Source organism: Kogia breviceps, chromosome 1 (assembly GCF_026419965.1).
Source record: "Kogia breviceps isolate mKogBre1 chromosome 1, mKogBre1 haplotype 1, whole genome shotgun sequence".
NCBI classification, from domain to species: domain Eukaryota; kingdom Metazoa; phylum Chordata; class Mammalia; order Artiodactyla; family Physeteridae; genus Kogia; species Kogia breviceps.
In genome coordinates this window covers 44746203-44773722 of record NC_081310.1, presented here as the reverse complement: position 1 = coordinate 44773722, position 27520 = coordinate 44746203, and the positions used below count along the sequence as shown (strand labels likewise).

Sequence of the window (27520 nt, the reverse complement as noted above, 5' to 3'; positions counted from 1 at the left end):
CAAATTCCACAGTTTGTCAAGATTAGAACTCTTAACCTCAGATTCCTCAGCCTCTTGTTATAGCTTCTAGATCTTACTGCTTTCCCTTAGGGAGATGGCCTTTCAAAGCTGAAGGTCAGTGAGAAATACCAGATTGTTAGTTTCACAGTCTTTAAGGGAAATGCTGGAAGTACAATTACCTAGGTAACAGAAAACAAAAATGGTCAAAACATCCAGAAAGTAGGAGGATGAGAATAATCTCATAGTGATCCTTAAGAGGTAGATTAGAGGACAGATTAGATCTTTTCCTAAATTCTTTATTCTGCCATTGGAGTGATGTTTTGAGGAAATTTGAATGTTTCATTTATGATCCTTAGAATCCTGGATAATCCTTAGTAACTTTATACGTCCCTTTTAATTTCCAACCCCTCTGATTCATATTATTAAAAATTTAATACTATTTTCCTAATTATGAATGTAATCCATGCTTAATGTAAAGAACCCGAATTATAGGAAAAGCCAAAGAAAATTAAAATCAGCTATAATTCCACCTCTTAGAGATAATTCTTCCCTTAATATTTTATTTTATTCCAGTTTTTTCTGTGTACAGATACACTTGTTTGTACATATTTGGTATCATACTGCATCTATTTTATATCCTGCCTTTTTCTAATAGTATATTTTCTTATGGCTTTGAAAATGTTTAAAATTTTTTCAAATATATTTTTATTTTTAAATGTAATTTTAAAAATAGGAAATACATTTCCTTCTTTCAGAATTCAAAAGGTATAAAAGGATATGCCATGAGGTCTCTCTCACCCCTCCTCCCCACCCCTCACTTGCCATCTGGCAGGCAATCATTTCCCTCCCACACAATGAATAAATGTTGGAAATTTTTGTGTATCCTTCCATACCTATTCCAGGCATATAGAAATAGATAGATAGATAGGTAAAAACTCTGCCAAGAGTGGGATCCAAGAAATTTAGTTTAAAAAAATTCAGGGTTTGGGAATTCCCTGGTGGTCCAGTGGTTAGGACTCTGCACTTTCATTGCCGAGGTCACAGGTTCAATCCCTGGTCAGGGAACTAAGATCCCGCATGGCCAAAAAAAAAAAAAAAAAAAAGGCTGGGTCATTTTTTTGTGAGGTTAATGAAATGACTGGAACAAACCCCCAAAGGAAGTTGGTTGGGTGTTCTGGGGGTCTGGAGCCAGTTGTTAATTGCTTAGTATCTGAATTGATAGTATCATAGTTTTTACTGTGTATATGCTTTTTTCTCCTTTTTTACAGAATTGTTAACCCATTATAGGAATTGATCTTCAGCTTGCGTTATTCCTCCCTCACATCTCCCCTCCACACACACTTATTAATATATCTTGGATATATTTTCCTGTTCATTTGTAAAGTGGTTCCTCATTCTTTTTATGGCTGCATGATGCTTGGATGAATCATAATTTATTAAACCAACCCCCACATTTTGCAGGGAGAAGTGATAGTACATGAATTATCTTGGATATAAGCCATTTGGCTTGTGTATATCTATAACAAAAATTCATGGAATTGCTAGGTCAAAGATAGGTGTATTTGTAATTTTGAAAGATATTCCCAAATTGCTCCTCTTAGGGGTTGTACCTATTTATATTTCTCCAGCAAGGTATAAGAGTGCCCATCTCCCCATACATAGGGAATTATTGAGGATTTTTAATGTGACAATCTAAAAGGTGAAAATTAGTCTTAGTTTAATTTTAATTTTTCAAATCTTACATTACGTGTGATTGAATATCTTACAGGGCCATTTAAATATACCCTTTTTTGTGACTGTACATATCTTTTGCCCATTTTTATTGGGTTGTTGGATCTTTTTCTTAGTGATTTGCAGGAACTCTTAGTATATTAAGAGCCCTTTGTCTGCCATGAGTTGCCGGTATTTTCATTTATCTTTTTTTTTCTTTTCCTCTGTGAGGAAATTATTTTTATGCAGTTGAATGTATCAATCTTCTTCTTTTTTTTTTTTCGCCACATTGCGTGGCATGCAGGATCTTACTTCCCTGACCAGGGATTGAACCTGTGCCCCTGCAGTGGAAGCGCAGATTCTTAACCACTGGACTGCCAAGGAAATACCAAATGTATCAATCTTACGGCTTTTTGGTTTTATGTCCTAGTTAGAATGGCCTTTCCTATTCTGAGGTTATAAAATAATAATGGTTTGTCTAGTACTTTCTTGTTTTTATTTTTACATTTAAACCTTTGATCCATTTAGAATTCATCCTGGTATAAGGTATGAGATATAGATACAATTTCACTTTTAGAAAGATGGCTTTCCAGTTATCCTAGCACCATTTATTGAATAATTAATTTTTTCCTCACTGATTTAAGATGACTCCTTTATCCTTCATTAGATTGCCATATATATTTTGGTTTATTTCAAGATTTTCTATTATGTTCTGTTGGTCTGTCTATGTTCATGTGCCAGTATCACACAGCTTTATTACTGAGGCTTATATGAAAATATAATTTGTTAATAACTAATTGAACATAACTGATTTAACCATTATCCTATTTTAAACATTAACATTTTTCAAAAATTTTATATTAGCAGTCTATTGATTCTCTTTGTGCATAAGTTTTTGAACTTCTATTTCCTTAGGCTGAATTCCTAGAAGGGTATGTTTTTAAAGGCCTGAGACTTAGTGCCAAATTTGTGTGACCTTCCTGGAAAGCAGTTCTTGCCATGAGTATATGAAAGAATGGCTCATAATTTTAAGTCCTACTTCTGTATTACTACTTTCAACATATTGAAGTATGTTTGCATAGATATCATGTAGTGCCTTAAACGTTATTTACCACATGTTAAATGTGCTCAGAGTTCTAATGTTTATAAGACTGACCTTCAAAACTGAGTGTTTTCCTCAATGGTACTCCTTTTGATTAATGGCATATTTCCAGGTGAATGAGGGGAGCATGAGTATAGAGTCAAAGCAGTCGGTTTGCTAAAGGTCAAATCCATGACCATGGCCTTATTTATACTACATTAGACTCTCCAACTGAAATGACACAGATACATAATGTTCTAGATACTCTTAGAAGAACATAGTTGGTGGCTTTCATCTCAGCTGTCCTCCTTCTACTCTTTGTTTCTCAGAGTATTAGAAGGAATTGACATCAGTTATTTGAATATAGGTTCGTTTAGTTTTAGCTGGATGAATGACTGAGGTGTATACCTTATATAGCACTGTGTTAATGCTGAGTTTTTTTTTTTTTTTTTTTTCTGCTTTTTTTTTTTTTTTTTTGTGGTACGCGGGTCTCTCACTGTTGCGGCCTCTCCCATTGTGGAGCACAGGCTCCGGACGCGCAGGTCCAGCGGCCATGGCTCACGGGCCCAGCCGCTCCGCGGCACGTGGGATCCTCCCGGACCGGGGCACGAACCCGTATCCCCTGCATCGGCAGGCGGATTCTCAACCACTGCGCCACCAGGGAAGCCCAATGCTGAGTTTTTAGCATGGGATTCACTTAGGTATGTTCTAGGGAGGTTTATAATGTCAAAGCCAAATTTGAGGAATGGCAACAAGAACTAACATTAATGACAAAAGTAATTTAAAATATTTTCTTCAAAAAAAAGGGCAGGAATAGGAATTGTTTTGAAAAAGCATAGTTTGTATAGACCATTAACCAGTTAACCAAATTTTCTTTTTTTTTTTTTTTAAGGACTTAATTTTTTTTAGAGCAGATGTAGTTTCACAGCAAAATGAGAGGAAAATAACAGATTTCCCATATATCCCCAGTTCCCACACATACATAGCCTCCCCCATTATCAACATCCCCAATCAGACTGGCACATTTACTACAGTTTATGAACCTACATTATCACATCATTTTTACCCAAAGTCTACATTAGGGTTTACTCTTGGTGTTGTACATTCTGTGGGTTTGGACAAATGTAAAATGACATGTATCCACCATTATGGATCATACAGAGTATTTTCACTGCTTTAAAAACCCTCTGTGCTCTGTCTGTTCATCTCTTCTTACCTACTACACTCTTAACCCCTGGAAACCACTGATGTTTTTACTGCCTTCGTAGTTTTGCCTTTTCCAAAATGCTATATAGTTGAAATCATACCCAAATTTTCTTTTATCCATTAGTCATTTGTTTAGCATGTAATGGGAGCACACTTAGAAAGGAACAAAGTAGTTTTAATAGTGACATAGAGCAGTTTGAGTGAAATGAAGAATCCTGTATCCAGTTAATATTGTGGAAGTTTGTAGGAGATTTTGTTTGATTTAAATTTGGGCAGGATATACTATATAAGTATCTTGTTCCCATGTTTTCCTTAGGCTTGACTCTGTACAATTTTCTATGTATTTGTAGATTTCAAGAATACCCCCGAGTGAGGAAACCCAAGGTCTTTCTGGCACATGTTCCTATTTTGAAATGGGCCAGTTTTGCCCAGTGGTTGGTGATTAGCCTGTATCAATGAACCTGAAAAACATGCCCAGCATAGTAGCTACCAACTAAGAAAAGACGTGGTTCAAATCTAAAAAATGACTCTACTTTTAGTATTTTCTGGCTTCATAAAGACTTCATAGTAGTTTTCATTTTTAGAGAAATGAAGATTTATTACTAATTTTTGAATGTTTGATAACATGGTTAAGAAAGAACAATATCATGTGGTGATTCCTATTGAAATAGAAAGATTCTCTAGAGGATTTAATATGGCCATATTTCTTGTTGTTTTATTTAAGTCAGAAAGTCCTAAGTCATTAGCACCCCCTAAATCAGTTTGAGGAAATTTTTAGTTACTTGCACTTTAGGTTATGTTTTTGGTGTACATCTTGACCTGTCATATCTTGAGAAATAGTCATATTACCTTGTGAAGCTGGTAATCTTTCTTTGACTGTAGCTTAACTGGCAATGATACTGTTTTGCTTATAGAACCAGTAATGTTATTCCATTTACCTGTGAGCATATTCTGTAAAATGATACCTTTTTACAAAGTTGCTTTTTTTCCTACAGTCTGAAAATACCCTGTATTTTTTTCAATAAATTTATGAAAAATGATAAGTCTTTTCTCCATTTTATTGGGAAGTAATCATGTAAAGTTAGCGATTTAAATATTCTTGGTGGAGTTACATTGGAATATGAGTAAGATTGGAACTGAGTTACAATCCAGTACTTTTTTGGGAAAAATTACCCTATCTCTATTATCCAAGTTCATAGTTACTGTTTCCAGTTTAATATAGTTGTGTTAAAATATATCATGAGCTATTTTTTATAAATTAAAAAAAATATATTTATTTATTTGGTTGTGCTGGGTCTTAGTTGCAGCAGGTGGGCTCCTTAGTTGCGTCTCGAGGGCTCCTTAGTTGTGTCATGTGAACTCTTAGTTGCAGCATGCATGTGGGATCTAGTTCCCTGACCAGGGATTGAACCTGGGCCCACTGCATTGGGAGCATGGAATCTTAACCACTGCGCCACCAGGGAAGTCCCTATCACAAGTTATCAAAGTAACATTTTTATGCTTTTCTAAGTTCTCTTAGAATTTAGCAGTAAGTCTTATCCTAGCTTCTCTGCCTTTTTTGTAGCCATGTAGGTAAGAATGGGTATTGAGTTCTTCATTGGTGAACTGAAGGAATAAAAGTGAGGATGCTAGAGAGAGTAACCAATTCACTGTACAATTCAGTAACAGTAAATATATTCACAAAGTTGTGTAATCCTCACCACTATCTATACCCACTTTTGAGAAACTGCCACTTTTCCACAACATCTGCACCTTTTTACATTCCTGCCAGCAATGCACAGGGTTACAATTTCTCCACATCCTTGCCTACACTTGTTATTTTCCTTTCTTTTTTATTAAAGCCACCCTAGTCAGTGTGAAGTGATATCTCACTGTGGGTTTTTTTTTAAATTAATTATTTTATTTATTTGGCTGCGTTGGGTCTTAGTTGCAGCACGTGGGATGTTCGTTGCAGTGTGCAGACTTCTCTCTAGTTGTGGTGTTTGGGCTCCAGAGCACTCTGGCTCCGTAGTTGTGGCACATGGGCTCTCTAGTTGTGGCGCACAGGCTCCAGAGCACAAGGGCTCAGTAGTTGTGCCTTGTAGGCTCTCTAGTTGTGGCACGTGGGCTCAGTAGTTGTGGTGTGTAGGCTTAGTTGCCCCGCGGCATGTGGATCTCAGTTCCCTGACCAGGGATGGAACCCGCATCCTCTGCATTCCCACCAAGGAAGTATCCTTATTGTGGTTTTGATTTTCATTTTCCTTGTGATGAGTGATGCTGTGCATCTTTTCATGGGCTTATTGGCCATTTGTATATTTTTTTGGGAGAAATGTCTATTCATATCCTTCTTTTATATTCTTAGTAGATATATTTGTATTTTTCAAATTATCAGTGATCAGTGTTAATTATTCTACATAGTAATCTTAACTCTAATAACAGTGACAATCATAAGCATGATTATAACAACAATAATGTAAAACTTCTTGGCTGCTTACCATGAGCCAGGCACAGTTCGAGGTTCTTTAGGCCTATTAATTTATTTAATCTTCATAACTACCCTATGAGGTAAATGCTATTATTATCCTCATTTTATAGATGAAGGATCAGAGTAGTAGAGATATAAAGGAACTTGGCCAGGATTATGGAGCAAGTAAGTGGCTAGTGTGAGATTTGAACTCAGGCAGTTCAGTCTTGAGTCTGTGTTCTTAACTACTGTATAATTTCATTTCTTATAGATAAGAACCTTAAATCAGTATTATAAAAAACATTCACTGTGATATTTGTTAATTTGAACCTTGAAGTTTACCTATGTGTTTTATACAGCACCATAACTATAAAGTAATGACATTTGATGTGCTGGATATGCTTTGGATGTCATGATGTTATTGAACATCTTCGTAGAGTTGTCCAAGTTTTAAAAACTGTAGACAACATGAGGAAGCTGTATGTGGTTGAGTGGTGTGAATATTTCTATATTTAAAAAAGGTTACACAAAGTCTATTAGTGATCTAAAATTTATGTATTTTTAGCAGTAATACAAAATATAAAAATCGTTTTTTTTCCCCAATAATGCCTCTTATTGATGTTTGACCAAGCCAGTGAGAATACTGAAATTTAAGAGAGCACACAATCATAAGAACCATGAATCATATTCATCTGGGGCATAGCTTTATTCTAGGATTTACACTTCAAGTGCCTCTCCCCTTTGATATCAGAAATTCTGAAAAGAGAATCCACTTTCAGAGAGCCAGGTAAACCCAAGCATTGATCAGAGCTTGGCCATTTAAGAGACATTTTAGGATATTTTTAGAATTCACATGTTCTTTTCCAAAAGCCCAGGAACACTGGCCTCTCATTGCTCCTGATTTGTTTTCATCTTAGTTCCTCTTGAACCTGGTTATCTTTATGGTGCATATGCTTTGTAGTTTAAACATATCCTAAGGTTTGTATTTCAAGGACTCAGAAACTTAAAGCATGATTTAAACACAGCAAACTGTGAATCAGTTCTGAAATTTAACTTTCCTACTAATGAATTGCGGTTCTTCAAAATCTGTGATTCTTTGAGCTATGGGCAGTATAGCAATGGGAAGTGAGTTATTGTGTTACATTCTGATCTAATTCATACATCTTAAAAAAACCAATTTGATATATAATATATTTGACATACAACAAACTACACATATTTAAAGTATAATTTGATATGTTTTGAAATATATAAATAACTATGAAACCATCACCACAATCAAGAAAATGAACATCTATTTCCTCTAAAAAGTTTCCTTGCATCCCTTTGTAATCTTCCTGCCCAATCTCTGCCACCACATCACCAGACAACCACTAAACTGCTTTTTGTCTTTATGGGTTAGTTTGGATTTTCAAGAATTTTATATAAATGAAGTCATATAACATACACTTATTTCTAGTCTGGCTTCTTTCATTCAGCACATTTTGAGATTCATCCATGTTGTGACATGTATCCAGAGTTAATTCATTTATATTACCTAGTAGTATGCCACTGAGTAGATATTCCATGATTATTTATCAGTTCACCTTTTGTTGAACATTTGAGTTGTTTCTAGTTTTTTGGCTATGACAAATAAAGCTTCTGTGAACATTTGCATTCAAGTCTTTGTATAGACATATGCTTTTTTTTCTTTTGGGCAGATACCTAAGAGTAGAATGACTGGGTCATATGGTAGGTTTATGTTTAACATTTTAAGAAACTGCCAAACTGTTGTCCTAAGTGCTTGTGTCATTTTTCAGCAGGATATGACAGTTCCAGTTTTAGTGCCTTACCAACACTTGGTATGGTCAGTCTTTTTAATTAAGCCCTTGTAGGAGATGTGTAGAAATAGCCAAAGCGGTCTTAATTTGCATTTTTCTGATGACTAGTAATGTTGAGCATCTTTTCATATGCTTATCAGACATTCATCTATCTTCTTTAGTGAAATGTCAAATCAAATCTTTTGTCCATTTTTAAACTGGGTTTGTCAATGGACAACAGGTCCTACTGTATAGCACAGGGAACTGTATTGAATGTCCTGGAATAAACCATAATGGAAAAGAATATAAAAAAGAATATATATATGTATAACTGAGTCACTTTGCTGTATAGCAGAAATTAACACAACTTTTAAATCAACAGTACTTCAGTAAAAAAAAAAATAGATTGGGTGTGTCTTATGGAGTTTATATAAGTTGTTTCTGTATTCTGGATACAAGTCATTAATCAGATATGTGATTTTAAGTTGTTTTTTCCCGTTCTGTGACTTACCTAATCATACTCTTAACACTGTCTTCAAAGAATAGTAGTTCTTAATTTTGATGAATATTTTATTTTCCTTTTGTGGATTGTGCTTTTTATTTATTTATTTTGATTTTTTGCGGTACGCGGGCCTCTCACTGCTGTGGCCTCTCCCGATGCGGAGCACAGGCTCCGGACGCACAGGCTCAGCGGCCATGGCTGATGGGCCCAGCCTCTCCGCGGCACCTGGGATCCTCCCGGACCAGGGCACAAACCCGTGTCCCCTGCATCGGCAGGCGGACTCTCAACCACTGCGCCACCAGGGAAGCCCTTTTCATATTTTATTTAAGAAATTTTTGTCTAGTCCAAGGTTGTAAAGATTTTCTCCTGTGTTTTCTTCTAAAAATTTTATAATTTCAGGTCTGTGATCCATTTTGATTTTATTTTTGTCTATAGTGCAAAATAAGGATTGAGATTTACTTTAAAAAATATGGATATCAATTGTTCCTGCACCATTTGTTGAAAAGACTGTTTTTTCTGCACTCAAATGCTTTTGTACCTTTGTTGAAAATCAAATATACATGGGGGTCTACATCTGGTCTTTGGTATATTCTGTCTTTCTACTGTCTATCCTATTCACAAGCATACTATTTTGATTACTATAGATTTCTAGTAAGTTTTGAAGTCAGGTATAAATCCTCTAACTTTATTTTTCTTTTTTCAAAGTTATTTAAGTTATTCTAGATCATTTCCATGCCTGAATGAATTTTAGACTCAGCTTGTCAATTTTATACAGAAAGTCTGCTGGGATTTTGATTGTTGTTGTATTGAATCTATAGATCAATTTGGCGAGAATTAATATTTTAATAATGTTAATAACAGTACATCTCTGTATTTTGTCTTTTAAATTTTCCTCTACAAAGCCTTCAGTGTGCAGGTCTTGTGCATCTTTTGTTAGATTTACCCCTAAGTATATTACAATTTTTGAGGATGTTGTAGATAGTATATTAAAAAAATTTAGTTTCTAATTATTTGTTGCTAGTATATAGAACTATAATAGATTTTTCCATTTTTGTCTTCTATCCTGCAGCCTTGCTAAATTCACTTGTTATTTCTAGTGGGTATTTTGTAGATTCTATTAGCTTTTTTATACAGAGGATCATATATAATGTCTGCAAATAAAGAATGTTACTTCTTTTCGGATCAGGATACCTTTTATTAGTGTTTCTTGCCTGATTACACTGTCTAGAACCTCCAGGATAATGTTTAATAGAAGTGGTGAGAGCAGACATCCTTGCCTTCCTGATCTTAAAAGGAAAGCTTTCAGTCTTTTACTATTTAAGTGTGATGTTAGCTTTAAGTTTGTGTTTTTGTAGATGCTCCTTACCAATTTTAAGACATCTCTTTCTATTTCTATTCTTGATAGTTTTTTTCAGTCAGGAACGGATGTTGTCAAATGCATTTTCAGCATCTATTGAGATGATCATATAGTTTTTCTTTTTTAGTCTAATAATATTAATGACAATTTTTTTTTTTTTTTGGCTGTGAGACTTGCGGGATCTTAGTTCCCTGACCAGGGGTTGAACCCGGGCCACAAGTGAAAACACCAAGTCCTAACCACTGGACCACCAGGGAATTCCCTAATTACACTGATTTTTGAGCCTTAAGCCAACTTGCTGTTCTTGTATAAACCCTGCTTGATCTTGATGTATTATTATCTTTTTATATGTTGCTTGATTTGTTTGATTCGATTTGCTAAAATTATGTTAAAGAATTTTGTATCTGTATTCTTGGAGGAATATTGGTGTGTAGTTTTCTTGTGTTATTTCTCTGGCTTAGGTTTTAGAATGTGCTGATATCACAGTATGTGTTGTAAACTACTTCTTTCTTTTTTGATTTTCTGGAAGAGTTTGTGTAGAATTAGTATTATTTCTTCTTTGTACTTTTGGTACAATTCATCAGAGAAGCCATCTGGACCTGGACTTTTCTTTGTGGGAAGATTTTTTTCACTTCAAATTCAATTTCTTTAGTAAATATAAGGTCATTTAGGTTATTCATTTCTTCTTGATGAACTTTTGTTTGTGTCTTTGAAGGATTATGTCCATTTTGTCTAAGTTGTCAAATTTATCAGAATAAAATTGTTTATGATATTTCCTTATCCATTTAATGACTTCAGAATCTTTAATGATGTTACGTCTCTCTTTCCTGATACTGTAAATTTGTGTCTTCCCTATTTTATCCTCCATCAGTCTGGTAGGTTTAAGTTTATCAAATTTATTGGTCTAAGAAACAGCTTTTGGTTTCATTGTCTTTTTTCTATTTTTTCTTCTTTCAAATTTTACTGATTTCTGTTCTGATCTTTATTATTCCCTTTCTTCTGTCTACTTTGGGTTTCATTTGTTATCCCTTTGCTAGTTTCTTAACGTAGAAGCTGAAGCCATTGATTTGCATCTTTTCTTCTTTTCTAATAAAGGCATTTTCATGCTGTAAATGTTCCTCTAAGTACTGCATTAGCTCCATTCCCACACATGTGGGATGTTTCATTTAGTTCAAAATATTTTTCATTTTTCCTTTGGTATCATCTTTGACTCATGGGCTTATAGAAGTTCATAGTTTCCAAATATTTGAGGATTTTCCAGGTATCTTTTTGTTACTAATTTCTAATTTGTGGTCAGGATATACTTTGTATGATTTGAATCCTTTTACATTAACTGAGACTTGTTTTATGGCCCAGAATATAGTGTGCACTTAAATGTGTATTTTGCTGTCGTGGAGTGGAGTGTTTTATAAATATCTATTAGGTCTAGTTGGTTAATAGTGTTGTGCAAATCTTCTGTATTCTTCTTGATTTGCTATCAGTTATTGACAGATTTGTTGAAGTCTTTGGTATAATTGTGGATTTGTCTAATTTTCTCTGCAGTTCTATCAGTTTGTTTTCTTTTTTTTGGGCTGCATTGGGTCTTTGTTGCTGTGTGTGGGTTTTCTCTAGTGGCAGTGAGTGGGGGCTACTCTTCGTTGTGATGCGCGGGCTTCTCATTGAGGTGGCTTCTCTTATTGCAGAACATGGGCCCTAAGCACACAGGCTTCAGTAGTTGTGGCTCATGGGCTGAGTAGTTGTGGCTCACGGGCTCTAGAGGGCAGGCTCAGTAGTTGTGGCACACGGGCTTAGTTGCTCCATAGCATGTGGGATCTTCATGGACCAGGGCTCGAACCTGTGTTCCCTGCATTGGCAGGTGGATTCTGTTTTTTTTTTTTTTTTTTTTAATCTTTAAGATTGTGTTTATTATTTATTTATTTTTAAAAACATCTTTATTGGAGTATAATTGCTTTACAATGGTGTGTTAGTTTCTGCTTTATAACAAAGTGAATCAGCTATACATATACATATATCCCCATGTCTCCTCCCTCTTGCATCTCCCTCCCACCCTCCCTATCCCACCCCTTTAGGTGGTCACAAAGCACTGAGCTGATCTCCCTGTGCTATGTGGCTGCTTTCTACTAGCTATCTGTTTTACGTTTGGTAGACTATGTATGTCTATGCCACTCTCTGACTTTGTCCCAGCTTACCCTTCCTCCTCCCCGTGTCCTCAAGTCCATTCTCTGTGTTTGCGTCTTTATTCCTGTCCTGCCCCTTGGTTCTTCAAAACATTATTATTATTATTATTTTTAGATTCCATATATATGTGTTAGCATACAGTATTTGTTTTTCTCTTTCTGACTTACTTCACTCTGTATGACAGACTCCAGGTCCATCCACCTCACTACAAATAACTCAGTTTCATTTCTTTTTATGGCTGAGTAATATTCCATTGTATATATGTGCCACATCTTCTTTATCCATTCATCTGTTGATGGACACTTAGGTTGCTTCCATGTCCTGGCTATTGTAAATAGAGCTGCAGTGAACATTGTGGTACATGACTCTTTTTATTTTTTTTAATTTTTAATTTTTATTTTTTTTAACATCTTTATTTGAGTATAACTGTTTTACAATAGTGTGTTAGTTTCTCCTTTACAACAAACTGAATCAGTTATACATATACATATGTTCCCATAACTCTTCCCTCTTGTGTCACCCTCCCTCCCACCCTCCCTATCCCACCCCTCTAGGTGGTCACAATGCACAGAGGTGAACTCCCTGTGCTATGCTGCAGCTTCCCACTAGCTATCTAATTTACATTTGGTAGTGTGTATATGTCCCTGCCACTCTCTCACATCGTCACAGCTTACCCTTCCCCCTCCCCATATCCTCAAGTCCATGCTCTAGTAGGTCTGTGTTTTATTCCCATCCTACCACTAATCTCTTCATGACATTTTTTTTTTTTTTTTTAGATTCCATATATATGTGTTAGCATACGGTATTTGTTTTTATCCTTCTGACTTACTTCACTCTGTATGACAGATTCCAGGTCTATCCACCTCATTACAAATAACTCAGTTTCATTTCTTTTTATGGCTGAGTAATATTCCATTGTATATATGTGCCACATCTTCCTTATCCATTCATCTGTTGATGGACACTTAGGTTGCTTCCATGTCCTGGCTATCGTAAATAGAGCTGCAGTAAACATTTTGGTACATGACTCTTTTTAAATTATGGCTTTCTCAGGGCATATGCCCAGTAGTGGGATTGCTGGGTCATATGGTAGTTGTATTTTTAGTTTTTTAAAGAACCTCCATACTGTTCTCCATAGTGGCTGTATCAGTTTACATTCCCACCAAGAGTGCAAGAGGGTTGCCTTTTCTCCACACTCTCTCCAGCATTTATTGTTTGTAGATTTTTTGATGATGGGGCAGGTGGATTCTTAACTACTGCGCCACCAGGCAAGTCCCTCTATTAGGTTTTGCTTCGTGTATTTTAAAGCTTTGTTATTAGGAGCATAAACGTTTAGGTGTGTTATGTCCTTCTGATGAAGACAAGATATCATTATGTATTTTATCGTTATGAAATCGCCATCTTTATCACTCGTGATATTCTTTGTTCTGGAATCTATTTTATCTGATTTTAATATAGCCACTCTAGCTTTCTTGTGACTTGTGTTAGCATGGAATACCTTTTTCCATCCTTTTACGTCTAACCCACTTGTCTCTTTATAAAGTGGGTTTCTTGTAAGCAGCATGTAGTTGAGTCTTGATCTTTCATCCAGTCTTTCAGTTGGGGTATTTGGACTGTTTCTATTTACTATGATTGTACTTAATTATTTATATTTAATGTGATTGGTTAGGTTTAAATTGAGTGGTTGGGTTTAAATCTATTATCTTACTATTTATGTTTTTTTTTTTTTTTTTTTTGTGGTACGTGGGCCTCTCACTGTTGTGGCCTCTCCCGCTGTGGAGCACAGGCTCTGGACGCGCAGGCTCAGCAGCCATGGCTCACGGGCCCAGCCGCTCCGCGGCATGCTCCCAGACCAAGGCACGAACCTGTGTCCCCTGCATCGGCAGGCAGATTCTCAACCACTGCGCCACCAGGGAAGCCCACTCTTTATGTTTTATTTGTCATCTGTTCTTTTCTCTCTTTCACTCTTTTAATGCTTTTTGAAATGTGTATTTTTATGATTCAATTTTCTATTCTGTTTCACTTTAGTGATTGCTTTGTAGTTTTAGTATACATCTTTTAACTTATAATAGTCTACCTTCAAGTGATATTACACTACTTCATGTATAGCATAAGAACCTTATAACATTATACTTCCAATTCTTCCTTTCTGGCTTTTGTGCTATTGTTGTCATACATTTTACTTCTACTTATAAACCCCACAAAAATATTGTCTTTGCTCAGTCTTTTAAAAAGATGTACATAATATGGGAAAATAATAATTTTAGTTGTTTCAGACAGAAGGGTAAATCTGGTCCTTGTTAATCTTGACTGACAGAAGTCCCCCCATATCTGGTTTGGACCTGAATGATAACATGTCCTGGAGCAAATTAGCAGTGTTCTTCTTTTCTTTCTGCAGTTTCAAATCTGGTGTTTTCACCTCTTCAAGGAGGTATGACCTTGAGCTATTGAAGCTTTGACAAGTTGGGTTTCTTTAGTGCCTTATACTTATTTAAAGTCAGTGCTCCAATGAGGTCACTGTATCTCCTTAGTGTAGTGTCACCCATATAGCCATCTGACTCAACACAATAAAAAACCTTCATATCTACTTTAAATTCCTCCATATATGCTGCAAACTATTAATGGCATAAGCCCTGACTACAAATTTCATAGCACACCTCTTCCTGTAAATGGTGGAGTGGAAGTTGGGAATGTTTACTTGACCTGAATAAATCAATGAAATACTTTTTTTCTTTTCTGAAGGAGCTATTTTTGGCAAGCAAAGTCAATTTTTCTACGTTTAGACTAAACTTCCTAATCTTCTTACTAGCAGGCAATTAAGCTACTAAATCATGCTTATTATTAGGTCAAAAAGTAAAGTAATTTTTGCCAAATAGACAATGGGAAACAAGAGTAGGTGGGAATTGGTGATTGGCCAGAATTTGGTGTACAGACTGCTTGTTGTACTGTAGGCAGGGCAATGACGTCTATACCTGTTGGTTCACCATACATATTTTGACTGAAAAGAAAATGTATTTACTTAGGAACAAATGTGTATGTTGGCAGGTCTAATTATTTGTGAATCCTGTCCTAATAGTGTTTACAAGTTTAGTCAGGGATGTAATTATTTATCAAATAAACACAAAATAAATATAAAATTACAATTCTAACAAATACTGTATAAGAAAGTACACCGGGTCGGTCCTAAGAGTATATAGCTAAATGATCTGATTTAGTTTGGGAGAATAGAGAAGACTTTCTTAACAAAGTGACTAAGATCTAAGAGGTGAATAGGAGTTAACTAGGTGAGGGGAGTTAGGAGTGGGCCAGTGTTCCAGATGAAGAGAGTAATGTGCAAAGGTCCTGGTGTTAGTGAGCCTGGCAAGTTTGAGGAACTAGGAATAAAGACAAGAGTGGCTGGGTCACAAATAGTGAGAGGGCACATGGTATAAGATGAGGCTAGAGAAGTAACCATGTGTCAATGATTTGGGTCTGGAAGGTAGTGCCTGGTATATTTGCTTTAGAAAAGACCACTCTGCCTTCAGTGTAGAAGATAGATAGGTGTGGAGCAGGGAGACCAGTCAGAAGGCTATTGTTGTAGTTTGGGCAGGAGATGGTGTTAATTCAGACTATGGAGATGGTGATGGAGAAGAGAGAAGTGGACAGATTTGAGAGATACTTAGTAGGTTAAAATGGGTAAGATTTGGTGAAGGATTAAATATGGGGCATTGAGATGTGGGGAAGGATGGGGAGATGTGAAAAGGGTAACTTCTGTTTAATTGTGAATGAATATTGGAGGGATATTGGTACTATTTAACGAGATACAGTTTTCTGTTTTGTTTTGTTTTTTGGGTTTTTTCCCCCCAGTGAACTGGAAGCATTTTTCTTCCAGGGAAATGTGTATTTTATTTAGGGATGTTTCAAAGTCCTCTTCATCCTTTAGGACGTAGCACAAATATGACTTCTTCCCTGACATCTCTTTGCCTACTTTCCCCCATAGCTAGAAATCACATTTCCCTTCTCTGAACTTCTGTTGAACTTTGTTTACATTTCTATTATGGAACTTTTCATCATCTAACTCGTTGTATTCTACTTATTTGTATATGTTTTATTTCCTTTATTGTATTGAAAGCTGCTTATTGAATGGGAATTTTGTTCATTTTGATAGTCTCACAGCTAATAGTAACTGTTTCTTTACTGAAATATTCTTTAATGAATTTGATAGTCTCACAACTAACAGTAATATTTCTTTAATACTATCACCTTAGTAAGGTGTGAGTTCCATGAGGAAGTATACTGTTTCAGTTAATTAAAGCTCTGTGTACATTAAGATATGTATATACAAGAAGAATTCACTAGGGTAACATAATGGTAGAAAGGTCTTTTATGATTTCAGTTTTAGATCATTAGTCATTATTAAACATTACTTTTTAAAAGAAGGAACTACAGTTAAATATGCTTTTGCTCAAGGTTTCTTAACAAAATAGATGATTAATTCATCAGTCTGCAATTGATGAGCTTAGCGTATTCTTATAAAATACCTAACGTTTGTGTAAGACTTAGTAATTGTTCAAAATATATTCACACATAATATGTCTTAATCTAATCCTATAATAGCCCTATTAGGTAGGTAAGATAAGTATTGTTCTAATTTTTTAGATCCATGCCATATATTAAAGGATACTTTTGAAGACCGTGGGGTGAGATTATTTTGTGTTTTCAAAGATCAAAATATTCCTTTTTACTTTCTCTAATAGATCTAGCTGGAAGCTTTCTGAGTGTTAAAGTCATGATACTATTGTAAGTAGTAATCTTTTGGTTGATTTGACCTGAATAGCTTTTTGGGCTGTCATCTCAATCAGGTTCAGTTTCTGAGATGAACTCAACTAACCCATTCTGTTTAAGCATTGTATGATGTTTTTATATTTTAGTTTAAAAAAAGCTCTTAAATGTGTATTCCAAGTAACTAGTAAAGCTGCATTTTAAAATTGATTTACTTATATTAAAAAATAAATGTACCTTGAGTGAAGGAAATAGCAAGATCTTATAAATAGAATACAATTAATATTTGAAATATGACAATACGATTCTTTCAAGTTCTTTTAATGTGTTAAAGGGAATCAGAGCAGGATCCCAGAAACCTTCTTTCCCCCAAGTTTTTAAAAATCAGCTGTTTCATTATACATTTTCAGCTTTTTCCAGGTGTCATCAAACTTATTGGTGATTTAGGTTTCTAAACTGTTAGGTTTCGGGGACCTACCCCTAACTCCTTTATGAAAATCAATACAATATTTTCTTTACATAAGATCACCTTCAGAGTTCTGTGAATAAATTTTTCTCTTTTTCCAATTTCCTCTTAATGTTCCTTTTTAAAAAATGTATTTTGTTCATTAAGGGATTAAAAACTTATATTTGCGTAGTTCTTGGGCATGTAAGATATACATTTTCCTTTGCGTTCCTCATAGCAATCTTGTGAAATAGGGTGATAGATGAAGAAACTGAGCCTGAAGCAGGTTGGGACTTACTTAGAGTTAGAGACTCCAGTACAGTAGTTCTGCTTTCTCTTGGTCATTTGTTGTCATTACACTCTTTCCCTTCAAACCCTAGATATCGCTCTGCTTTGTTTTTCTGTAAATTGCTTAAAACAAACAAACAAAGAACAAACCAACAAAAAACTCAGCCTTGTTTTTTTAATCTTTAGCATTTTTCACTAACCTCACCTCATTTTTGGTTTTAGTCTTTCTGATAATGGTTTTCATTCCTGGGTTCCTTTGGAAGCTTTTGGAGATAGATGTTCTTTAAAAGCTAAGCCTGGCTCTAGGACTGCCTCATTTTTATTTATGGTATTCTGTACCTTGGAGACAAAGGGCACCCTAAGTTTGCTCAAAGGAACATGGAATCCATGGAGCTGACTCCTGTTGTTACTGCTAAAAAAAATCAATGACTGAACGTACCACTAGCTTGAGACTCATGAAACGTTCAACTGAATGGGTTTGGAATGTTAGGTGAAATGTAAAAACATTAGTGTGCTTTATCAGTAATCCTATTTTTATATGGTATAAGAAAAAAATAGACAAGTATGGGATTATTCATCTATTTTATAAAACCAGCACTTTAAAAAAATTGAATATTTTGGGAGGCACATTAAGTCAAAAAGAAAATAATGCCGTCTGCTTTAACTATGCTTAAGTCAAAAATGGAGAAAAAGAAATTGACACAGCCACTTACTTAAATAATATTTTCAGATCTTCAGGAGTGAAGACTATAGCAGGAATGCAGTAAAATGATTGGATGTCAAAATGACATGAGAGGGCGTTTCCCTGGTGGTACAGTGGTTGGGAGTCTGCCTGCCAATGCAGGGGACATGGGTTCGAGACCTGGTCCGGGAAGATCCCACATGCTGCGGAGCGGCTAAGCCCGTGCGCCACAACTACTGAGCCTGCACTCTAGAGCCTGTGAGCCACAACTACTGAGCCTGCATGCCACAACTACTAAAGCCTGCACGCCTAGAGCCCATGCTCTGCAACAAAAGAAGCCACCACAATGAAGCCTGTGCACTGCAACAAAGAGTAGCCCCCACTCGCCGCAACTAGAGAAAGCCCGCGCACAGCAATGAAGACCCAACACAGCCAAAAATAAATAAAAATAAAATAAATAAATTTGAAAAAAAAAAAAAATGACATGAGAAGTCATCTATCTGTTTGTATCCTAGCACGTCATTTTAACATATATCCAGGAAGACAATGAATCAAAACAACTGGTTCGTGAACTGACTGTACTGTTTGTTAGAGGCAAGTATGTTTGGGGTGCATGAAAAACCTTCATCGGAGGGCTTCCCTGGTGGCGCAGTGGTTAAGAATCCGCCTGCCAATGCAGGGGACAGAGGTTTGAGCCCTGGTCTGGGAAGATCCCACATGCTGTGGAGCAGCTCAGCCCGTGCGCCACAACTACTGAGCCTGCACTCTAGAGCCTGCGAGCCACAACTACTGAGCCTGCGTGCCACAACTACTGAAGCTCATGCACCTAGAGCCTGTGCTCCGCAACAAGAGAAGCCTGCGCACTGCAAGGAAAGAGTAGCCCCCGCTGTCTCTCAACTAGAGGAAGCCCGCGCACAGCAACGAAGACCCAACACAGCCAAAAATAAATAAATAAATAAATATATAATTAAAAAAGAAAGATTAAGATGATAAATTTAAAAAACCCACCTTTATCAGAGAGTTAGAATTTTTATAACCAGTAAAGGTTTATTTATTTTGGGGGATAAAATTATAGCCGCAGTGAGTGTAGTTTTGCATGAGGGAAAAATTGATGATACAAATTTATTGGATTTTATAGCCTAGCCATTCATCATAAAATGAATTTCTGATATTTACTTTTCATTTCTTAGCTCACACACTGCTCTGGACCATTTCATTGTATAGTATTTAAAATATGTTTTTATCTTTAGATCTTAGTTGAGTTGACCAGAGGCTAGTGGTAATAAATACCAAGTATGGTATAGTCTGTGAATAGAGATTGTTAGAATTTCATGACAGATAACATTGGTGCCACATTCAACATGTCAACCAGTGTTATTAAAAATGAGTCTTTCAGACAATCTACATAAGAATCACTAGGAATGCTTGTTAAAAATGCAGATCTCTGGACCTTTCCTATTCCTGTCTCCCACTAATCAACATCTTTGGGAACTTTGCCTAGGATTTACATTTTAACAAGCACCCAGGTAATTTGGAGGCACATTAAAGTTGAGATCTCCATTACAGATGTTTCAACATGTTACATATGTTGCTCTTCTGTTTAAAATAGTTAAATTAGGAGATCTTTGAAGGCAGGGAAGAACAAGGATATCTTTTTTTTTTTTTTTTTTTAAGGCCATGCTGTGTGGCATACGGGATCTTAGTTCCCCGACCAGGGATTGAACCCATGACCCCTGCATTGGGAGTATTGAGTCTTAACCACTGGACCGCCAGGGAAGTCCCAACAGCCTCTCTTTTAGAATCACCCTCTCCAACTTGGGTGGGCAGTTTGCTTTTATTTTATGACCAGCTTTTATCAGATAATTTGACTTAAAAAAAAAAATTTTAAATCACCTTTATTGAAGTGAGTTGTCTTTTTTTAAAGTGGAAGTATTTCTAGTTGTAGAATCTTTCTCCATAAACTTGTTCCTATTAATGCAGCAGCATTTTAATTTAGTATTAAATTCTATATATAGAGAAAAAACTTGCATTTAGAATGTTGTGTTTCAGTCTTTGAGAAATTATCTCCTACCCTTTTTTTTTTTTTTGGCGCATTGGGTCTTCATTGCTGTGCGGGGGCTTTTTCTAGCTGCGGCGAGCGGAGGCTACTATTCATTGCAGTGTGCGAGCTTCTCACAGTGGTGGCCTCTCTTGCTGTGGTACACGGGCTCTAGGCGCGTGGGCTTCAGTAGCTGTGGCTTGCGGGCTCTAGAGCGCAGGCTCAGTAGTTGTGGCACACAGGCTCTGTTGCTCTGTGGCATGTGGGATCTTCCCGGAGCAGGGCTCAAACGCATGTCCCCTGCATCGGCAGGCAGACTCTCAACCACTGCGCCACCAGGGAAGTCCTCCTACCCTTCTTAGGTCCTTCCTAACAGCCAGTCCTACAGATATCCTGGGGGAGTTGATGCCCAAATGTTTATTAGAAAAAGTACATTAAGGAAGTTCTGTTCACCCCAAATGCTTCCTTCAGTGGGTATGTAGCATTTTACCCAGTTCCTGTGACATTATATATTTAATAGGTGTACCACATTTCGGATAACTTTTGCTTTATTTTTCAGGGGAAATTGAAGTATCTGATTGTTGAAGAATGTTGGAATGATATTCTTACTATTCTTATCTAAAAGTTTTTCCCTATTTTTTTTCATAAGGCAGTGGGATGGTGTCTCTTTATATGAAATGTAGAATATACTTACTAACTTGGGTAAGTTAGGGACCTAATAACTAGGCATGGAATTTTTCATAAAAGTGTAGAAAATTTAGTACCTCAACACTTTCTATGGATGTAGAAAACAACAGCTAGCTATTAATTTCACCCAGTTTTATGAAGTAGAAACAGAATGCATTTGAAAACACTAACTTTCCATGCAACGATGTATGACCATCCTGCTTTATGTGGTATTTGGTAATTTTGTGTATATAGGAGAGTGCTTTTGAGTTTACACTAGGCGGAAACTGCTAGAACTGCCACCTGTGTCTGGTTACTGTGATTTGTAAGATAAGTTCCCAAAGAACTATTTATGTTATGATAACCCATTTTTTTTCAATTTATTGCTCACCCTTTGGTTATTTCTAGTGTATTGTCATGATGAACTCAACCCCTTGTCTTAGGAATAAAATGCAAATTTGAAGGATGAAACTAGAAACATGATTTTTACCTCTGTTCTGTTTGAGCAAAGTAGTGCAAAATTACTGTTGTCTTACATATTGAATACTTACTAAGAATACTTATTATAGAATCAGAAATATTTAAGTTGATCATAGTATCCCAGGCTTTTGTTGTTGAGTTATAATTCACATATAATAAATTATACCCATTTATGGGTACAATTCTATGAACTTTGATGAGTAGACACAGTCATGTAAACTCCCATCTACAGTCAAGATAGAGAATGTTTCCATCATCCCAAAGGTAGCCTTGTCTCCTTTACAATCAGTCCCCCTTTCCCACTTTCAGTCCTTGGCAACCACTGATCTGATTTCTGTCCCTGTACTTTTGACTTTCCCAGTGTGTCATATAAATGGAATCATAGAATATATAACTTTGTATGTCTGGTTTCTTTAACTTAGAATGTTGCTTTTGAGATTCTTGCATTTTTAATTTTTAAATGTGTTAGTATTTTATTCTTTTTCATTGCCAAGTGTATTCTATTATACGAATGTGCCACGGTTTATCTGTTCACCTACAAGTTGATGAATGTTTTGTTTTCAGTTTTTGGCAATTATGAATAAACATGTTATATTCATTGGCATGCAGGTTTTTGTCTGGGTATATGTTTTTATTTTTCTTGGGCAAATATCTAGGAGTGTTAGATTACTGGGTCATATGGTAAGAGTATATTTAACTTTATAAGAAACTGTCAAACTGTTTTCTAAGGGACTGTCCTCTCTCTTCCTCTCTCTCTCTCGAATAATCTATCAATACATACAAACATATAGTGGTAAAATATTAATAAAATTGACAGTTTTAACCATTTTTAAATGTACACTTCAGTGGCATTAAGTACATTCACATTATTGTGCAACCATCACTACCATTCATCTCCATAATTTTTTCATTTTGTCAAACTGAAATTCTGTACCCATTAAATAAAAAAAATCCCCATTCTTCCTCCCCTTAGCCCTGGCAACCACAGTTCTACTTTCTGTCTTTATGAATTTAACTATTCTAGGTACCTCTTATAAGTGGAATCATATAATATTTGTCCTTTTGTGACTGATTTATTTCATTTATCATAATGTCTTCAAGGTTCATCCATATAGTAGCGTGTGTCACAGTGTCCTTCCTTTGTAAAACTAAATAATATTCCAGTGTATTATATACCACATTTTGTTTATCCATTCATTTATCATTGGACACTTGGGATGCTTCCACTTTTTGGCTTTTGTGAATAATGCTGCTGTGAACATTGTACAAAGATCTGTTTGAGTCCCTGCATTCAGTTCATTTGGGTATCTTGCCAGAAGTGGAACTGCATCATATATTAATTCTGTGCTTACTTTTTTGAGGAGCCACCGTACTCTTTTCCACAGTGGCTACACCGTTTTATATTCTCACAGAAATGCACAAGGGTTTCAATTTTTCCACATCCTTGCCAACACTTGTTATTTCTTTCCTCCCTCCCTCACTCCTTCCCTTCCAGCCTTTCTTCCTTCCTTTTTCTTTTCTTTTTATTTTGATAATAGTATTCTGCTGGGTGTAAAGTGGTATCTCATTGTGGTTTTAATATCACAAGCTTTTATTTCTTTTGTTACACTGTGAAAAATGTCTCTAAAATATCTTATTTTGTTTTGCTCTTGAAATTAAGAACTTATATTATTTTTCAAAAAAATAACAGGAAACTTTCCTGTATTCTGATAATGTATGTGATATTCTAACCAGTTTAAAATTGGATTGCCCTAGATTTTCTGCTCTCTCATACTTCATAGCTGGGACTGTCGAACTGAAGAATTTGTTCTGTGCTTAGTAGTTATTTTTTAACCTCCTCAAACTCTCCCAGCATACACGTCTGCATTCTCTTCGCTGATGGTATCATCTTACTCACTGGTTTTAAAAAGCTGCGATTCTGGTTCTATTACGAAACAAATGATTTTTTCTTACATCTCTCCCACCCCTAGTGCAAAGTTTTTCTATGACTAATCAGTCATTCTATGCAAACCTCCCATGAATTTAAGTTCTTAGGAACTATATTTTCTTATGAGTTGGAGTCACAAAGATGATGGTTTGGATCAAGTTTAGTCTCCCTACTACAGCAAAAAATATAACATATTTAAAATTTTCTATCTTAATAGTTTGCTATTAAAAACTATGTATGCAAACTAGTCTGGCACTAGATCACAAAGTAGGGATATATGATGCTACATTTTAGACTAACTGAGCAAAATATCTTAAACAATTAAAGAAGGTGTTCTTGAACTGTAGAGACTACATTGTTCATAAATTATATGGCTGTGATAAGAGAAATTGTATTGCTGATAAGAGTTGTACATTTTTTGGCCAATTAGGAGGTACTTGAACATCTACTAAAGGAGCAAAGCTTGGTACTCGGTATTGTAGGGGGTACAGATAATTATAATAACTAACATTTTGTGGTGCTTACTATGTGCTGGACACTTTTTTAGGCACTCAGAACTTATTGCTTATATAATTTTTACAACAGCTATGTGCTGTTATCTTCACTTTGCAGGTGAGAAAACTGAGGTATAGGGAAGATAAGTATCTTGGTCAAGGTCACAAAGCTGATGAAAGAGCTTGGATTTGAGCCCTGGTGGTATGGTTCCAAAGCCTGTGCTCTTAACCTGTACTCTATACCAGAAAGTAGAAGACATGGTTTTTGCCCTCAAATAACCTGTAGTCTAGTTGAGGTGACATGTATCTAACACATGCAAAGATATATAATATATATTTTTAAACATTGTAGACTGTAAATAAAGGCAATAAGGAGAAAGATGGGTCCAGTTAGTAGTCAAAGATTGGCATAGCAAGGCAGAATCAGAATTCTAGACTCTGGCAGTATTGTTGCATAATATTATGGAGAGCTGGGATGGGCTTTCCACTCTGCATATCTACTCTATGTGGGTAAGATGGAAAGAAACACCATTCTTTTAAGCAGTACTTTTTTTGTTTGTTCATTCAAAAAAAATTTTTTAGCCATGAATATGTAGTCATATTGAATAGTTTATTAACATTCTTTCACTTGTTTTTGAAGTCTATTTAAAGGAAAATCTGGGAAAGCTTCAAGAGCAAGTATATTTTATAACCTAGCTGCCTTTTCAAGGGATTTCTACTTGTACTACCCTTTCAAAGTCATTCTTCATAATCCATGGGAGAAGATGAGGAGAGGGAAGCAAAGAAGGGGGCAGTCGCATTCATCCAACCCCCCGTAAATGAGTTTTGTTAGCTTTGTTTTAATACTTCACAAACCTGGTAGAGATGATTTTTCTGAATTAACATTAAATGGTAGCCTGGAAAAAAGGATATCCTTTACTAACGTGGTTACCTACAGCCAGGTGCATTTCAGGTGAAGTGAAGTGTGCTGTTGGGGCCCTCTGTGAGCTCAAGCCAAAAAAAAAAAGAGAGAGAGAGAGAGGGGTGGTGGGAAGGTAATTATCACAGAACCTGAAAACAGATGTATGTAAACCTTCGAAGGAGAAAAAGGAGGAAGATCCTGAAGAAGATCCCAAAGGTTCTCTGTAAAAGATGCAGCTACAAAATGGGTGACCCTGTCTCAGCTCAGGCTCTTCAGCAGAAGCATCAGGAGAACTGCAGCGATTAGTGTACAGAGGGTGCAGACTATAGGTACCACGATCTCTGTCACGATCTGAATGTAACTTAGCAAAGGCTCTGCAGTGGGGGAGAGAGCAACATGGCAGAAGAGAATGTGGTCATTTTGGCGAATGCAGCTTGATCCTGAAAGCTTCAGCTGTCTGGATAAACTTGGAAAATGGCATCATCACATTTGCTAATTATTCTCATTTGCTATAGAAGAGAACCTGGTTAGTTAAATGTTACCAAAAAAATTATGTGAGGGCTTTGTAAGATATTTCAGAAAATATGGACAAAGAATGCTTACATTTGGTTCTTCCATAGTTACTGTAATAAAGTCTAAATGTATGTCAAAACCAAAAACAAACAAAAAACTTAAGGTCTGTGTCATGCATTACACAGCATGCTGTCATGTGCAGTCTGCCTCCTCATGACTGAGTATATCTGACTCAGTGGTTTAATTGAGGCCCGGCCTCAAGGGAGGCAAACATCCACTTAGAGCAGCTGGAAGATTAAGAATGGTTTTCATTCTTTGGTCCTTCATTGTATCGATAGTTTCTTTTGCCCTCAGTCACATTGCCACCCAAAGATTATAGGTTGATTCTACTCTTCTTTTATTAATTTTATTATTTCCACAGCGTGTCACAGATAGGAAGATAGAGTGGTTTGAAGATAGAGACTTAAGAAAGGGTTTTTTTGTTTGTTTGTTTTTGCGGTACGCGGGCCTCTCACTGTTGTGGCCTCTCCTATTGCGGAGCACAGGCTCAGCGGCCATGGCTCACGGGCCCAGCCGCTCCACCGCATGTGGGATCTTCCTGGACTGGGGCACGAACCCGTGTCCCCTGCACCGGCAGGCAGACCCTCAACCACTGCGCCACCAGGAAAGCCCCCGGGTTTTGTTTTAAAAGTAACTTTCTTTCTAACAATCACTATTATCCAGTACTAATGATACTGTATTTAAGTATGCTTAAGTTTAACATTTTCTCTTGACTTTGAATCATTCTTGAGTTTTAGTGAGATATACAGCCTCTTAAAAATTAGGCAGCATGAAAAAAAATGCTTTCTGTTCTGAAATGGAAGCATTAAAGACACAAGAAAGTTTTAGTCCCTTTTTTTACTGTGGGAATAACAAAAACAGCATTAATTTTTTTTCATCCCCAAATAGTAAGTAAAAATGATTCATTTGAGTCATTGATAGTGCTTTCTCTGATTTTTAAAATTTCAAGGATAGATTATTTGGGAAGAACACATCTTTTTGGAACTTCATCTAAGATACATAGATATATGAAACTTAAGACACAGAGGAAATGGAATGAACATTACATTTTGTAACTTTGTTACTTTTAGGCTAGAGGTAAATTCCTATAGTGGTGATCTTTGTATCTTTATATAGTACATTTGCTTTTCTTTGCTCAATACTTATTCTCAAATATAGACTTTTCTTATGTACATTTCCCTAGCCCTTCAATTTCCCCATATCTCCTCCCTGTTGCATCTCCCTCCCTCCCACCCTCCCTATCCCACATATTTCCCCTTCAATTTCTGATGAGGACAACTGTACATAACTTCAGTTGAATTCTGGCATTGTTACTTTGTTCCTAAAGAATAGAAGTTTGCAGTGAATGACTAGTGGAAATGAGGGCCAGACAGAGAGCAGTGCCTCTCTACCCTACCTACTAAAGCACATTAAAAAATTAGGAGGGAGCCAATGATTGCCATGGTGGCTATGTTACAGAAAGCTATAGAAAACCTTTGGTGAAAGTGTCTGTTTTCTTCAGAAGACATTTTATTTTGTGAAACAGAATTGAAAGGCATTGTAAAAAAATTTTATGTATGTATATATATTTATTTATGGCTGCGTTAGGTCCTTGTTGCTGTGCGTGGCCTTTCTCTAGTTGCGATGAGCGGGGGCCACTCTTCATTGTGGTGCACGGGCCTCTCACTGCGGTGGCCTCTCTTGTTGCACAGCACGGGCTCTAGGTGTGCGGGCTTCAGCAGTTGGTGCATGTGGGCTCTAGAGCACAGGCTCAGTAGATGTGGCACACAGGCTTAGTTGCTCCATGGCATGTGGGATCCTCCCGGACCAGGGATTGAATCCGTGTCCCCTGCATTGGCAGGCGGATTCTCAACCACTGTGCCACCAGGGAAGCCCCTGAAAGGCATTTTATTTTAGAGACAGCCTAGTTCAGTTCTCATTTTTACATAAGGTTTATCAGCTTGGGCCTTCTGACCCTGATGAAGTGTTCTTTCTATGTCACTTCTTAGG

At 36.4% G+C, this 27520-nt stretch overlaps 1 protein-coding gene and 1 non-coding gene across 5 annotated transcripts in view; both read left to right on the top strand.

The window, feature by feature from the left end:
• Nucleotides 1-27520, top strand: part of RASAL2 (RAS protein activator like 2) — a 386290-nt gene that overhangs the window by 7721 nt on the left and 351049 nt on the right. The gene's annotated exons all lie outside the window — the stretch shown is intronic.
• Nucleotides 993-1065, top strand: TRNAE-UUC (transfer RNA glutamic acid (anticodon UUC)). The gene has a single exon. It is a non-coding gene; the product is annotated as a tRNA-Glu (tRNA).